Raw genomic sequence first — 15,375 nt, forward strand, 5'->3', positions numbered from 1 at the left:
GGCCCCGGGGTCTTTAGTCCAGCTTCTTCCCTCTTCTGCCCCTCACTGGGGGACAGGCAGGCAGCTCCTGTTTGCAGACCTGTTCTGTTTGAAGTCTCAAGTTGCAAAGCAGGCCCAGCCAGAAAGAAACTGGTCTCCTGAGCCCTCTCGCTGAACCATGGAGGAAAACAAGTCATTCTGCTGCCCTCACTCACCCTCGGTCAATATAAGTGGTTCCAGCTGTGGCTGTGTCTTCCAGGGAAGTCTGGCCCTGTATTGTGCCGTCCACCTTGCTCAGCCAGTTTGCCTTGCTCTGGGGTATCTGTGCTCGGATGGAGAGCAGACGCTCCAGTGAGCCCTCTGATATGGTGTGAGACCATCTGCTGGGGCAGGTAAAGGAGGAAGGAGTTAAATGTTTCTGAACCTGCCTTTGGGCAGACCCCTTGCTGGATGCTGGTAGGGTTCTCCTGTTGCTGAAGGAAGCAGGGAACATCGAGCCACTTGCAGAGAGGACAGGTCAGAAAGCCAGCTCCAGTCTGGCCATAACATGAGCGTGACTGACACCCGACCTGTCATCCATGATGTGCCTAAAGCCCTGGATGTGAGCCAGGGGGAAGGGACGGCTGGCAGCAAGCACAGCTTCCCTGCTTCAACGTGGGTGGCTGTGTGAGCTGTAAACCTCTCTTGTTACACCTCTCAAAGGTCAGTGTTTGCAATGAGCTACGGTGCCCTGCCCGCAGCTCTGCACCTAGCCCAGAATGACAGGGGAAGGAGCTTGCTCTGTCTTTGGAGGATGCTCTGAACTCAGGTAGGTCAGATGTGTGGGGTGGCCATGCAGTGGCACACGCTGCCATAGTGCCCATGGCCAGAGTTCATCTGTTTGTGTTCAGGAGAAACTGGAGGAGAAAGGATGCCTGTCTGTGAGCTGACCTAGCAGCCTTGTGACAAATGTCACAAACCTCACCTGAGCTGTGACCCCTCCATCAAACTCTGAACCAGGATGCGAAGCCTCAGAAATTCCCCTGAAAACGATTTCATGCTTTACAGTGCATCACAGTGTCTGTATCTGATACAGGATTATTTCAAGATCTGTACAGGCTGCCCAACTCTGTCCAGTGCCACAGTTCCAGTCATCTCAAGAGTCCCAAATGGGCTAAATTTGTTTGGAAGATGTCGCCTGGACTTCTAACCCTGGCATTCATAAGCTGTAATGTGGGAAAGCTGCTTGTGGTGGGTTTCTTCCCTTTTCAGAGGGAAACAGCTTGCTCTGTGCTTGCAGCTGGCTCTCCCTTCCCACGGGGGAAGCTGGGACACGGGTACCTGGCGCTGGGGGCAGCTTCAGATCAGCATCTCGGGCACTGCTCTTCACGTACGTGACCGTCAGCATTTGGTGCGAGAATTGGCATTACAATACATCATGGGTGTGGATGATGGTGGAGTATAGTAGAATCCATCAAGCCAAACAGTCTCTGACCCCACTTTCACAGCCTGTTGTTTCTGATCATTCCCCTGGACTGAGGCCCCAAGGTGTGCTGTGGAACGCCACAGAGTGGACGCAGAGCCCAGCAGATAAGGCTCTGGGTTATGTGTGTGTGTTGGGGTGTCAATTGCCAGCTTCTAGGGCAGAGGGTGTTTTCTCTTTTGCCTTTTGTACAGCACCTCACATGCCAAGATCCTTGCCCAAGACCCAAGCTCCTGGGCGCTGTGACCTGATGAGTTATAACTGTGTCATCTTTAAAAGTGCTGCTCCCTCCTTTTGTCTGCTCATACTACGCATTTTTAAGCACAGCACAAAGGATCAGAAAAGCCCAAAGGCGGTGGGGGTTGCATACTCTGTTCCCAATTTGGTGAGGAGTTAAGGCAGGCAGTGTTGGAATAAGCATTTAGGGAGAGGTAGCCAAGAGAGATTTTCTCCTGGCTGAGCTGCAGCATTGAAGTTCAGAAAGCACTTTGTAGGTAACGTGCTGCTGCGCTTTGCTGCTGCCATTGGTTTAGGCAAATCCAGGGCATGTACCTGCCAGCAGTCAGATGGGGACACCATCCTGAGCGGTGCCACTCTGGAAAAATGGCCAGTGTCCTTTTGGACATCAGCAGCAACCGCAGTGCTGCTGCTGTGGAAAGAGTGCGGGTGATTTCAGCAAAGAGATGGTGGGAACAAGAAAAAACTTCAACTTGGTGGGTGTTTCTCCCTGCATTCCCTACACTGTGAGAAGGTAGCGGAGCCCAGCAGTGCCGTACAAATCGCCCTGGCTGGTCAATGCATAAAGAATGCCTTTCAAGAGGCAGGTTTTGCTCAGCTCAGACCTGGGGAAAATGCCTAGGCCCTGTGCACTGGGGTTTTCTTGCTGGCAGCCAGCAGCGCTGTGTCTGTGCAGAGGGAGCACAGATGAGCACAGTCGTCCCGGTCCTTTCTATACCCGTGTTTGCATGGCTGATGAGATCAGCACAGCTGGGCCAGCGGTGGACACAGAGGGTAGTTCTCAAGGTCCTCTCTGCTGTGGCTGCCAGCAAAATAAAGCAGTTATGGCATCAAATAGTGTTTCAGTTCAGTTCAGTTCAGTTTCGATTCATCCTCTAGGAGCCAGCAACAGCTAAAAATATGAGCAGTTTTTGAGGAACTAGAATATTCTCAGGCTTTTTGTCTGGAAGTGGGCTGCCGACCTTTCCCCTGGGCTGACAGTCTGGGATGTTAAGGTATTTGCAATGATCTGTCCCAGCCATGTGATAAATCTGGATAGAAAGAGCACAGAAATAGGTGGCATCGAGCTGCCACCCTGAAAGTGCCCCTCTTGCTGCTGCGCCCGTTCCCTGTAACCAAAGAGCTGTTTCACGGCTCAGATTTGTTGGGAAAACAGACTTACAGCTCCTCTCTTTCTCCTCTGCAGCTATCTCCTTGGCAGCTCAGTAGGAATGATTTATTATAGATTATAGCTCGGTTAAATTCGGTTTCCCTACAATATGGTACTGTTAGGAGTAACTGAGCAAGACGTGGTGGTGCTTCCGGAGGAAGGCGGCTATCGGAGGCCACCCCTGCTGCAGGGGCTGGAGTTCACCAGGAAATGCCTGTGCTCGTGTGCTGGTGGCTTTTGGGAAGGAAAAGGCATCTCCCCCTTGTAAGCTTCCTTACTGCAGCACTCCAGACATTGTGATGGAGCTGCACCCGTGTGAGAAGTAGTGAGAATGCTGCACTCTTGAGCCTGGGAAAGGTCTGACCAGAGTGGTGGTCTGGAAATAAAAGTCAAATTCTTCCTTAAGTGAACCTCCAAGTGGGTTTTTTGGTTTTTTGAGTGGTGGGGTTTTTACGTGGCTTTTGGTTTTGTTTTGCATTTTGTGGTTGTTGTTGTTTTCTTGTGGTGGTGGTTTGGTTCCAGCATTTTTTTTTTCCCTACCAAGAAGAAAAGGTATTGCTTGTGCAAATCCTTGTAAGGAAAGAGCAGGGAATTACCCCTGGAGTGAGCCTGCCTGAAACTCGATACGTCTCAGATGTGTGTTAACAGAGAAATGAAAAGCTTGTGCCATAAAGTGATAGGGGATAATGAGTTTAATCTACTATTATGTTGTCCTGGGAGATAGAGGTGGGGCAAGGGTATTGGCAATAACATTATGCTTTGCATGACAACAACAGCAAATACCACCTGCACACACTTCCCTGGGGAGGGGTGAGAGGGTCTGTTTTCAGAGAGTCGGCGGAAAGGTGGAGAGACACAATGGAGAGATGTGAGCCTGGAGATGTGCAGATGAGCAGCATGTAACAGCTGTGTGTTTTCTGCAGCTTGAGCTCTGCTTTCCCGTTCAGTGACCCAGCTGAACTGGACGACACTGGGACCTCAAACTCATTGAGATGTTAAGAAATGCAGTGAAGCAACCGTAGCTTTAGTGACAGGTCTGACCTGGAGCCTGAATTAACAAATCTTTAGCTTCTCTGCCTGCAAGATAGCTGAGTGGCAGCAGACCTGGGGATTTTAAAGGGTGCTGGTGTGGGTGAACACTTCTGTGGACCTGGTCTGGAAACCATAACTGGTGATCAGGGCCTCGAAAGGCTTTTTGGTGGTGTGTGGTGAAAATGGAGAGTCTTAGGGCCTAGAAACTCATCAGCTCTGAGAGCTGGACTAGGGAGTCCAGGAACCTTTTAAAGCAAAGAATTCAATGTCCCACTCTCAAGAAAGCATCCAGACCCCTAACAGCCTTTTGGGAGCCAGAGCATCCTTCTGGTTTATAATGCTATGAATCTTTTTTTTTTATTTCTTTGTTCCTATGTGGCATTACCTCTGTTTTCTGAGCCATGCCAAGTTACGTGCACCTTGTGCAGAGCCTTGTGTGTCCCTGTCCCTTCTGATGCAAGGAAGTACGTGTGTCGGTCTGCAGGGCCAGATGTTGCCCAGCTGAGCTGGGTGCAGTCCATATGGCCAGCAGCAGGGCCAGTTTCTGCTTCAGGAGAGGTGGGAACAGAGGAGGCTCGTAATTTTGATAGCTGCTTAGTGCAGGACACGTGGGTGTCTTTATCTCTCCCCGTTGCTGCGGTTCTCAGAGCTGTCAGTACCACCCTCACCCTGCGCTGTGCTGGGGGCTGCCCACCCGCTCTCCTTCCCCAGGGCAGAGACGGCATGCTGTGCCTCAGTTTCCCTGTGCAAGCAGGGAGGGTGGAGTTGGGCTGGAAAGGGGCAGAGGGAGGTTACAGCAGCTGGAAGGAAATGGCGTTTTGGGGTGCTGCAGCGTGGCCGTACCCCACCCTGTCTTCAGGGGCGGTGTTTGGGGTGCAACAGTGCAAACCTGCTCTCTGTTGTGGAGCTGGTGTTTTGGTGTGCTGCAGGGTGGCCCTGCTCCATCCCAGCTGCAGAGCTGGCGTTTTTGGGTGCTGCAAAGCAGCCTTTTCCCCATGCTGCCTTCTCCTGTGCCAGTATCACGCTAGGGCAGGGGCTGCGCCTCCCACCCCCTCTGCATTCCCTGTGCAGGACGGATGGCTACGGACAGTCCTGCGGCTCTGCTTCCTTCGATGTGTGATTTATGGGCTGCTGCTCGGGGTATGGGTCTGAGCTTATCTCTCAGACGAGGCAAGAGTCAGGAGCACTGTCACTGCTCTCCCACCTGCGTGCAGGCTGCGGAGGTACCGGCGTGGCATCCCGTGCTGTCTCTGCTTTGTGCCATGGAGAAATGTCTGTACGTGGGGCAGGAGCAGAGGAGTCTTTGCAGGAGTGACAAGGGGAGTGCCCGGTCCCACCTCCATCCTTCCTCACCTCTGTTCCTTCCTTGCAGACCTGAATCTGCCTGCTCAGAGCGTGCTTTGTAATAAACCCGCTGAACTGAGGGCAGGTGGAGTGAGAACAGGAGATTGTAAAGGGTTGTAAGCCCTAATCATGCCCACTTTGGTGCAGCAGTGTGGGGCACAGGATCCCCACATAGCTTTGCAGTACTTTGTCCTGATGATGAGGATGGTCAGACATATCTTCCCCCTGCCTTGTTGTGTGTATAGAGCCGCCACAGATGGAGGGTAGGTCCAGCTTCCTGTGGATGCTGCAACCTGCCTTGCTGCTGTGAAGCACTCTTTATTTGAGGCAGTACCCTAAGGGTTAAGCCACGCTTGTGGTGTGGTGTTTGTAGCAAGAACAAAGAGGGCTTTTAAGGTCTGTGTTGGTCTAGGAATAGAGGGGATGGATTGAGCCTTTCCCAGTGTGTTGAATTACAGAGGTCACGGAGACCTTTTTGCTGGGAGGCAGCAGCATTTGAGGTCCCTGCTGAAAGTGGGGAAGACAGAAAAGAAATTGTGAAGGTCAGTGAGAGCAACTTCATGGGGAGCTTTAAGACCAGAGTGAAAACTGGAACTGTATCCTGAGATGAATGCAAGTTGAACACAAGGCTGGGAGGCAGGAGGCCAGAACTGTAGGCTTTGTGCAGGCCTTTTGCCCTGGGCTTTTTCAGTGGTTTGGTTTTGTTTTTCCCCGCCAATATTGCATTTGCAGCTGCCCCACATGCAGTGCCTGAATTTGCAGCATCACTGCTGTAGCCAGTGCTTGGGTCTCTTCAACCTGCTCTGGGCTGGGGAAGGCTGCAGAGGGTAAAAGGCAATGCCTGCAAGGGAAGATCTCTCCAAAACGCAGAGTAGGAGACAGTCCTGGGTGCCTAGAGGCACATTTTGCCTTGACAGAAGTGGGAAGTTGTTTTTCAAATGCCTACCCAGGCTAAAAGTGGATTTTTCATGTTTAGTTAAGCAGGAAAGCCCAAGTCTAGCTGATATCCTAACCTTCTGCACAGTGTTGTCTGCTCAGGGTGCCCTGTAGGGCAGAGCACCAGAGGGGCCAGCAAAAGGACCTGGGGAAGGGATGAATGGCAGACAGCTCCGTTTCCCATCCCACAGCAACATGGGAAGAGGACACAGCTCATTTCCATCCTGAGATTCGGATGGTGTGAGCTTGTGGCCAGCCCACCCAGGACACGTACAGACGGCTGCAGGATGTGTTGAGTCAACAAGAGCATCCCCTTGCCGAGGAGGGGGCCTGATCAGGGCTGCCGAGACAATAAGGGTTTCCAGCTTGCAGGAAGGGTGAGCGCCAGCTGCGAACCGCACGGTGAGTTTTCCAGTTTTAGCAAACTTGGATTTGCGTTACCAACCAGAAAACACAGTTTAGTCCTTGAAACTTTCAGGCTGGGTTAGCAGGCACTTGGCCATTCAGGTCCATCCCCTGGCACAGGTGTCCTCCCCCATCTAAAGAAATTCCACATCTGGTCTTTATGTTAGATCAGATGACCTTGGATGTGATTTGTTTGTTTTTTGGTGTTTTTTGTTTGTTGGTTTGTTTTAACAAGGGCTGATGCTTCATTGGGCTCTGTCTATGAGATGAAAGTTGGTCCCCAGGAGTACTCCATGAGGGCCACTGCAGCCACCACCCGAGTTAGCAGCCTGGAGGCTGCTCTCCTTTTTCAAGCACCGCAGAGGGAGCACAGAGCTGCTGTGAGAAGCAGAACCCAGAAATGGAAGGCTGGGTCAGGGGCTCTTGGAAATGCCCACGTCCCCAGTTCACCTTGGTAGATGATATGTTCTCAGAGTCATGCCCTGTGTGTCTGACCCTGTAACCAGGAACTGTTTCAGCAGAAGCATCAGCTTTGTATACTATTTGCTGCTTAGCATCTGCTTTGAGAAAACCTGAACTTTTGCACCTGTCATTGCCATAATCCCCTCTTCTCATTCTGCCCTCTGGCATCACCTGTGCCACTGATGTAAAGGTGCATGAATAAACTGGCCCCTGCTGCTGACAGTTCCCAGCTTGCTGACCTGAAATGTGCTCTTTGAAGGCAGCAAGGTCTTGTTGCTGTACTTTGGAGGGGTGCTCTCCTGTTCTTTGCCACCTCGGCTGCAGAAGGGGAACACAAGGCAGTTGCAAGGAATCCCCTTGGTGTTGGAGACACATCACAAGCAAGAGCAGCTTGGCTGTCTCCTCCCTGCTCTTCCCCCTCCAGCCAGGAGTGGGGTGTTGCAGATGCGATGTTACTGCTCCGTAGTCACAAATGGGGGGCTGGCAGGGGATTGTTGCAGTCTGGCTCAAATTGGAGCAGTCCCCGCTGCTCTGCCTAGATATAGAGCACATCCCTTGGCTTCCCCTTCACCTGGGGACTATGGCAGGGAGCCAGTCTTATTTAAGAGGCCACATAGATTATTGGTGCTCTCTCAGGGGCTCCTGGAGCTCGTAGACAAGCCCATCTTTTCAGTGGTGATGGACTGATTTAAGCGCATGCATTTAAATTGCTGGGCCTGTCCTGCTGGTGGCTGCTGAGTTTCGTTCAGGTGTTTGCCCAGTGCTGTGACCTTGGTGATACCGTGACCACGGTGTTGGCTCTGCCTTTGGCCTCGCTGGTGAGATGTGTTGAGCATTATAGATCTCTCACCCTGGCTCCCTAGAAGGGACCCCAGGGACTCGAGCACCCTGATGGGTGCAGGGGTGGTGCGCAGGGGAAGCGGCTGGTGCTGCAGTACCCGCTGTGTCCCACATCTTGGGTTTCTTTGCCCTGGGAAGGGAGAAAGGCTCTGTGTGTACACGGTGAGGATCAGGACTGTAAAATTCCAGAGAGAACCAGTAGCTCTGCCATACAGTCCTGAGCTTTAACAGGAGGTTGTTCTTTCTGCTTATTAAATATGTGACATGCCTGCCCAAAGGATGGTTTAGTCTGGCTTTAGTTCCCACGTCAGGGTCTTCTGAGCCAGCTGGACTGTGTGACCCTCCTGAAGATGTGATGCTTGACCAACTTGTCTTATTGAAGTACCAGCAACTCTTGTCCCAAGCAACCTGCGTGAGGCTGAAGGCAAAATGCTGCAGCTGGCCAAGCGCTCCTGGGTGGAAGGGACCAGAGCGCCTTGTCAGTGTGACTCTGACCCCTGGAATGTGTAGAAGAAAGGGTGAGAGAAGAGTCAGTGTCTGATCCCAGTAATTTTCTCCTGTAGTCAATGGGAAGTGGATCCTCCAGCTATAAGGGACAAAGACGCAGGTCCACAACCAGGGACGCTGCACAGACCGGCATCTTCTTTCTGTGCTCTGTGTGCTCCTTGACGCAGACAGATGTGCTCTGGTGTGTAGAGCTGCTTGCCTCTGGGTTCCAGCACAGCTGTGATGTGTGTGGTTTTCCCCTTGTCACCTCTTTCTGTGCTGGTCCCCTCCGAGAAGGAGGCTGAGGTTCACTGGAGAGCCCTGGGAAGGGGTGATGCTGGGGAAAAGGTGAAGGGAAAGGATGTGGGGAAAAGCCTGTTTGAGCTTCAGCCCCAAGCACTGGGGAACTGCTAGCTGGAGGAGCAGCCTGCAGATGACAGGTATACATAGCATCATGTGCGTGGGTTGTACTGTCCAGATTTGGGAACTGGCCAAGCCCATGGGCCCTGCATGGGCAGTGACACTGGCTGATACCAAGTGACTGTAGCTCTAGCCCTTTCTGGCTCCCAAGAAGCTCTCCACCATGGAGAGTCAAGCTGGGAGTAGGCACAGCCCGGGGAACACGTTTGGCTGTACTCAAAGGTGGGTTATTTGTCAGAGAGCTCTCCTGCGTATCCCAGCTGCAGCAGTACGGGGTAGCCCTCCCGCAGCCAGTGCTGGGGCTCGGGCTGCTGGAGGGATGATAAAGTGAACGGCTTTGCCTGGAAGGCAGCCTGGGAGCCGGGAGGAAGCCCTCCCCCACCACGGCTCCTTATCTCGGCAGCGCTGGCACAGGGCAGCGCTCCCGGCCTGCCTTTCTGCCCGTCTCCCCTGCATGGACGTGAGCCAGCGGCGTCACCTCTGCCCCTCCTGCCGCGGGTGCTGTGGGAGCCTAGGGCTCCGCACAGCCCGGACACGCTCCTGCCCAGTTCGCCGCCTCGCAGAGTTCGTGGCATTGCCCCAGCGCCGGCGGCCGCGCTGCACGCACGCAGGCACGCGTGTGTGTGCACACAGGTGTGGTAGGAATGGGCGAGTTGGGCAGGAGGAGGGTGTGGATCGCAGGGGAATGAGTCAGCGGGAAGCAGAGGGCAGGTGCTCATCTGGGGCTGGGCTTCCAGGGAGCCCAAGGGCCTGGCAGCCCGTGCCAGGTCCCGTGGGCAATGGGGTGAGGGTGCTGAGGCAGGCTGGGAAAGCTGCGGGTGGAGGCAGTGCCTGTGGTTTGGGAACGGGCCAGGATCCGACTCTGCCACGTGCCTGTGCCTCCGCCAGCTGTGGGTGCATTGCTGTCCCAGAGGGGCCTGGAGCATCCTCAGTGCCGAGGCTTTCCCAGGGCGCCGAAGACCAGCAGTGCAAGGGAGCGGTGACTCAAGTGTCCCAGCCTCCGGTGCGTGGGGTGAGTCTGTGTCCCTGTGCAGCCAGCTCTGGGCAGGCTGAGCAGGTGTCTGTCCTGGTTGGATCCTGCCCAGTAACCACCCCGTCAGCTCTGGGAGGGCAGGGAGAGGATGGAAGAATGAATGTTCCTGCTGGGGCAGAAAGTGATAAACAGGTAGCTCTGGATCGAGTGAACACAGCCTAGGGGGAGAGCTGCAACAGGGACGATGCGCTGCAGATCTGGGGGCATGGTTGGTCGTTGGCTCCGAAATCCCTTGTGTGACCTGGGGTCTGCTGCAGACCCTTGGGGAGATGCTGGGGGGGCTGTAGATGGCTGCATCCCTCATCAAGGGACCTGCTCTGGGCTGTTGGGTTTCCATCAAGCCCAGCTGGTCTCTGCTGCATTTGACTCCTGATGATCCTGCTCATATCTCCTGCAGGCAAGTCGCTCGTAGACAAGATGGAGGTGGGCTTGCTATGGGTGCCACAGTGGTGAAACCAAAGCCCTCTGTATTTAGGAACAAACTTCTTGGAGCAGGTACTTGGCACTTCTGGCGTGAGATAACCTATATGTGTTGCAGCAGGCTACCAACCAGAGCAAGGATCAAATACTAGGACAAAAACAGCTTCCACTGGTCTCAGTGTTGAGGTGAGTTTTGTTCAACACCCCCAAGGTGTGCAGGTGGCTGCTGCTCCTCCCTGGCAGCATCTGTGGCTGACCAGGATGGAGACTGACAGGCTCCAGCACTCTCCAGAGATGCACTGGAGCTCTGGCCCTGCTGTGGGGCTTCTAGTGTTGGGCAGAGGCCGAGAGCGGTGGGTTTGTGCGGCTGGAAAGGGAAGGCAGTGAAGGGGGCTCACCGCTGCCAGCAGCTGCGCACTGGGAGAGAAGCCGGAGCTGGGCTCTGCTGGCAAGTGCACAGGGGCAGGATGAGGGGTAACAGCACACAAGGGAAATTCCAATTAGGTATCAGGAAAAATATTTCCCCACAAGGATGGCTGGGCTCTGGAGCAAGGCCCAGAGAAGCGAGACAGTCTGCACAGTTGAAGACTTTTAGCCCTTGGCAGGGGCAAACACAAAGCAACCCGCTCGAGCTTGGCCCTGCTGTCAGCAGGGCTGGACTGAAACACCCTGAGGTCCCTTCCTACAGTTGTTGTTCCCCAGTTCTGCAGTTCTCGGGGCACTTGGCAATGTAGTATCTCATGGTCTGTTGGACTGACCAGCTTCGACGCAAATGGAGGGCTCAGGGGATTGTTCTGTCCATCCCCTTCTCCTGGCCTCCTGCATTAGCAGTGCAGGGAGATGGGGGCCCTGCCGTAGCGGCGTTGCCCACCGCACTGATTTGCCACGGCCTGTGTTAGTTGCTGCACCCGTGTCTCCAGAGGTCCGTGTTACTCCCTCACTGCACAAGCACCAAAAGCCCGTTAGCAGTGAAGCACGGGGTGTAAACCACCTGCCCTGCCCTGCTGGCGTTGCAAAGCTGTGATCTGCAGGGGGTGCTGGCGTTGTCAGGAGGCTGGGGAGGATGCTGGCCCCCAGCCCTCTGGCTGGAGGGGCTCCAGGTTTATCTCCTCGGTGGTGCCTGTCCCAGAGACAGTGATGCTTGCAGGGGAAGTCACCAGTAGCCTTTTTAAAGGCTCCAGCTGCCTGACCATCCTGAGCAGATGGAGGCTGAGATGAGCCCAAAGGACTGTCTGGAAAGAATTACTTGCTCCCAGTATTTTCCGTTTCTTTGCCAGCCTTTTATTCTCATGGCTGCTCTTTTCCTGATCCTGGCTTTCTGCAGGGCTGGCTGCTGGCAGCCTTATCAGTCTTGTCTTCAGAAACAACTTTGCAATTTATTGTGTCTCCAAGCTTTGACTCTAGTGCCTGATGCTGCAGAAGCCCATGTCCGGTGTGTAAGTGCTCAAAGGGTGTTCAGTGTTTGCCCCGTCCCATCTGCAAGCCGGAGCAAGGGGGGCTGTGTGTAGCTGTGGCACCTGGGCAGAGCTGACCTGCAGCAGTAGCTATGTCTGCCTCCTCATCTGGCAGAGGCTGGGAGGGTGTCCAGGCTCGCCAGATGCTTTTATGATGGCTTTTCAAGGTCTAGGACATTCCCATGAGCCTGTGTCAGTCCACAGGTCCCTTCTCAAGTTGCTCCTCTGAGCCTTTGCCTTGGGCTCACTCATGCTGAGCTGCCACCTTGCTCAGAGCCTGGTGTGCTCCCCCTTCCTCAGCAGTCCCCTTGTTACTCAGCACTGCTCTGGGCATTCTTGTGTTACTTGGACATCCCCGTTATAACACCAGCATGCATCATGAGCCGCAGGGTCTGGCTGTCTGAGCCCTCAGAGTTCCTGGGGTCTGTCCACAGCTGTGCGTGTAAATCACAGCATGGCCAGGGATGAGCTGGTTCCTGGTAGTCAATGGAGAGCTCTTGGGTGTCTCATGGGCTCCATCTCCTTAGGAGGGTCAGGTCTCGGGACATCTGTGTCTGCCACCAGGGCTGAAGGTGTTTTGGACCCAGTTGCCATAGTTCAGCTGGTTTCTGAGGCCTCTGAGCTTTGTGTGTTCTCGCAGAATCAGTGCAGCAAAACATGAGCTGCAAGCGTGGCAGCAACCAGAGTTTGCACAGGAGCCTTTGCATCGTTCAGGAACAGATGTGGGGGCTCATGTTCTGTGTAGGTGGGTTCTCTGGGGATGCAGATGCATCTCGAGCCCATCCCTGTTGACTATCACTTCTGTGAAGACGGAGGACGCTGATATGCCCCAGTGCCGTGTAGTCCCAGCAGGCTGCACCTGCCAGATAGCCCTGCGGGCAGGTCCTCTCCAGCCTCCGCCTGATGTGAAGCACCAGTGGGGCCTCAGCTTCCTCCATCTCCATGGGACACCCAGGTGCCAGATGGGTTCTCCTGTTCATCCCAAGGGCATCCCTGGCCATGTGCATTGCTGGCAGCCCTGCAGGAGCCCCGCACCCATGAAGGGGAAGGTGGATGCACTGGACAGACGGCTCTGCTGTCAGTGGGACCTCAGTCCCACTCAGTGGGTGCTTTGGCGTGTGTGGACTGGGAGGGTTGCTGGTTTAATGGGATGACTGAAGCATAGGAGGTTCCATTTGGATATAAGGAGAAACTTCCTTACTTTGAGGGTGCCAGAGCCCTGGAACAGGCTGCCCAGAGAGGCTGTGGAGTCTCCTTCTCTGGAGACATTCAAATCCGCCTGGACACATTCCTGTGTGATCTGCTCTGGTGAACCTGCTTTAGCAGGTGGGTTGGACTGGATGATCTCCAGAGGTCCCTTCCAACCCCAAACATTCTGTGAAACAGGAGCTAGAATGTGTCAGCCACTGCCCTGCATATGGCTATGCCTGCAGACAGACTCACCAGTCCATTCTACCCCTCGTTTCCTTTCAAAGGGGCTTGTGCACTCGTATGTTTGCCTCCATTGTGGGCAATAGCGTTAGTGTTTGGGTGACAGCTGTGATACCCTTTTCCTAATGCTACAGGGTGTTTTCCTCTCACCTTCAGTCCCGCGGGAAGGAGAGACTTCCCTTTTGCCTGAGAAGGCACAGGACACTGAATTCATGGTGGAAATTCTCCTTCCCTGCAGAAGCCTTGGCTATGTCCAGCTCTTTACAATCAAGGATGGACAAAGCCCCACCTTTATGACCCAGATCTCTCTGGCCTGCGCTGGACGTGAAACTTTCTAAATCGCAGCTGTAAAGGGGTGAGTTGGGTGGGTGTGCATGGCCGTATGTGTGTTTGCTTGGTATCTCCTCCCTCTGTGCCACGTAGATGTGTAGCACGGGGAGTGGAAAAGATGCTGAATGTCCCAACATCTGCTACAGCCTTATCTGCAGGCTGCAGCTTGGTAGCCCCGAGTGCCTGTGCCCAAGCACCTCCCTTGGAGCGCTCTTACAGTAAAAGGAAGTGTATCGCAAGAGGGGTTGCGGTGGGAACGGGCAGTTCCCACGGGGTAAGTGCTGCCTGCACAATCCTTGCTGCCCTCCTTGCTGCAGGCAGTTTGCCCGCTCCCTCTTCCCATGCATAGCTTTGCCTGTGTCCGGAGTTGCTCGGGTAATGCAGTGTCCCCAGGACCTTCTCGGCTGCTCTGTGGTGCCCTGGTGACCATTTGGGAAGGTAGGGAAGGGTAACATTGCTGCGGCTGTCTCAGATCGGTGTCGGGAAGCCGTCAGTGTGGTGTGTGCGAGGCAGCTCAGGTTGGCAGAACTGTAGGTGGGTGGCAGCTGGGGTTGGGGGGTGACCAGGGTAAGTTATGATGTGAGCTGCAGCAGTCAGGAGGCAACAGAGCATAGGTAAAGAGCTGGAGACACTGGGGACCTGCTCAGAGGTGTGTGTCAACAGGGCCGTTTCTGCTGGAAGATGAGGTTGAGGTGAGGGCAAAGAAGAACATCCTCAGGGGATTCAGAGCCCAGCTGCCATGTGAAGGACAGAGGAAGGTGAAGGATCACGGATCTAGGATCAGGCAATATGGATGGTGACAGGGCATTGGGGTGCAGAAGGAGCTGGCTTGGTAAGGAGGGCAGGTGGGGCTGTGGATGCTGTGGCTGTATGTGGGGTTGGCCAGGAGGACAAGAGAGGAGACAGCGAATGTGGGAGCAAAAGGAGTCCTTGCCGTCTTCTCACAGCTCACAAAGCATCAGCCACTCCCTGGGGCTCCTTGTCAGGGGTTTGTGTTTTTGCACCCTGTTTGTAGTGATGGAGAGGGGGCTGGCCTGTTGACACTGCATGGGCAGGTCACAGTTCCCATGGCATGGCCTGGGACAGGGAGCTGACGGGGTGGTGGTCACGAGTAAGTGATTGCCTTTCCACTGGGGTTGAGTTAAACAGGTCGTGAAAGGGTTCTCAGGGCTTCTGAGGCACGCACTGACCTCAGGACATCATTCCATCATTCCTCCGCTTGGGACAGCAGGTGAAGAGGGCTGTTAATTCTAACATTTGTGCACCACTTAGTATGGTGAGGGTCTAGTCCTGCCTGGACCTGGGTCAAGCCTCCCTTGGACAAATGTCCTTATTCAACTTGAAACATGGCAGCACATCGATGCCCCGGTCACGGCTGGAGACCCCTGGTGTTGTCCAAATGCAGAGCAGGAGTGGTCCCTGCCCCTCTGCCAGGACCCACTTGGCTTCTCACGGCCATCCTGTGACTGGCTGCACAGGCACAGGGCTTTCTAATCACCAGTGGGGGAAAGTTTTCCATCGGTTGCAGCTGCCACTGAGGTCTGGAGTGGAGCAGGTCTGTGTGGGCGGCTGATGGCCGAGCTCCCTGTCCCTTGGGCCACTGCTTCCAGAGAGGGACAAGAAGAATGGAAGGGACCTGCCCAATGCGTGCCCGTGCCTTGGTGACCAGGGGCTTGTTTTCGCTGTGGGCGCTTTCTTTGTTGCCCCTGGGTGACTGCTGAGGCCGCCGTGCCCTGCAAGGTCAATGCCATCGCGCTCTGCAGATGTGCCTGGTGGCAAAGCTGGCAGGCGCGGTGCTGGCTGCACCTTCCCCTGGGAGCGGTGGCGTGTGGCAGCCACCCCGAGGTGAAAAGACACAGCTTTTTAGGAAGCAGAGCCAGCCCGGAGGAATTTTCCCCGTGTGGCCAGCTGTTGTCCTGGGCCTGGCTTGTGTCCTCCAGCACTTCCCACCCGG

General features: G+C 54.6%; 1 protein-coding gene across 3 annotated transcripts in view; it reads left to right on the forward strand.

The window, feature by feature from the left end:
• The window catches only part of ATOSB (atos homolog B), a 46,916-nt gene that overhangs the window by 16,028 nt on the left and 15,513 nt on the right, over nt 1–15,375 (forward strand). The window contains exon 1 of one of the 3 annotated variants that reach the window (XM_080362136.1): nt 9,267–9,386. The exons of 1 other annotated variant lie outside the window; for it this stretch is intronic. The gene's annotated coding sequence lies outside the window, so the exon portion shown is untranslated. Of the gene's footprint in view, nt 1–9,266; nt 9,387–13,618; nt 13,696–15,375 lie in introns of those variants that run through there. One more of the 3 variants, XM_080362137.1, reaches the window with a different exon arrangement.

Source organism: Nesoenas mayeri, assembly GCF_963082525.1.
Source record: "Nesoenas mayeri genome assembly, chromosome: Z".
NCBI classification, from domain to species: domain Eukaryota; kingdom Metazoa; phylum Chordata; class Aves; order Columbiformes; family Columbidae; genus Nesoenas; species Nesoenas mayeri.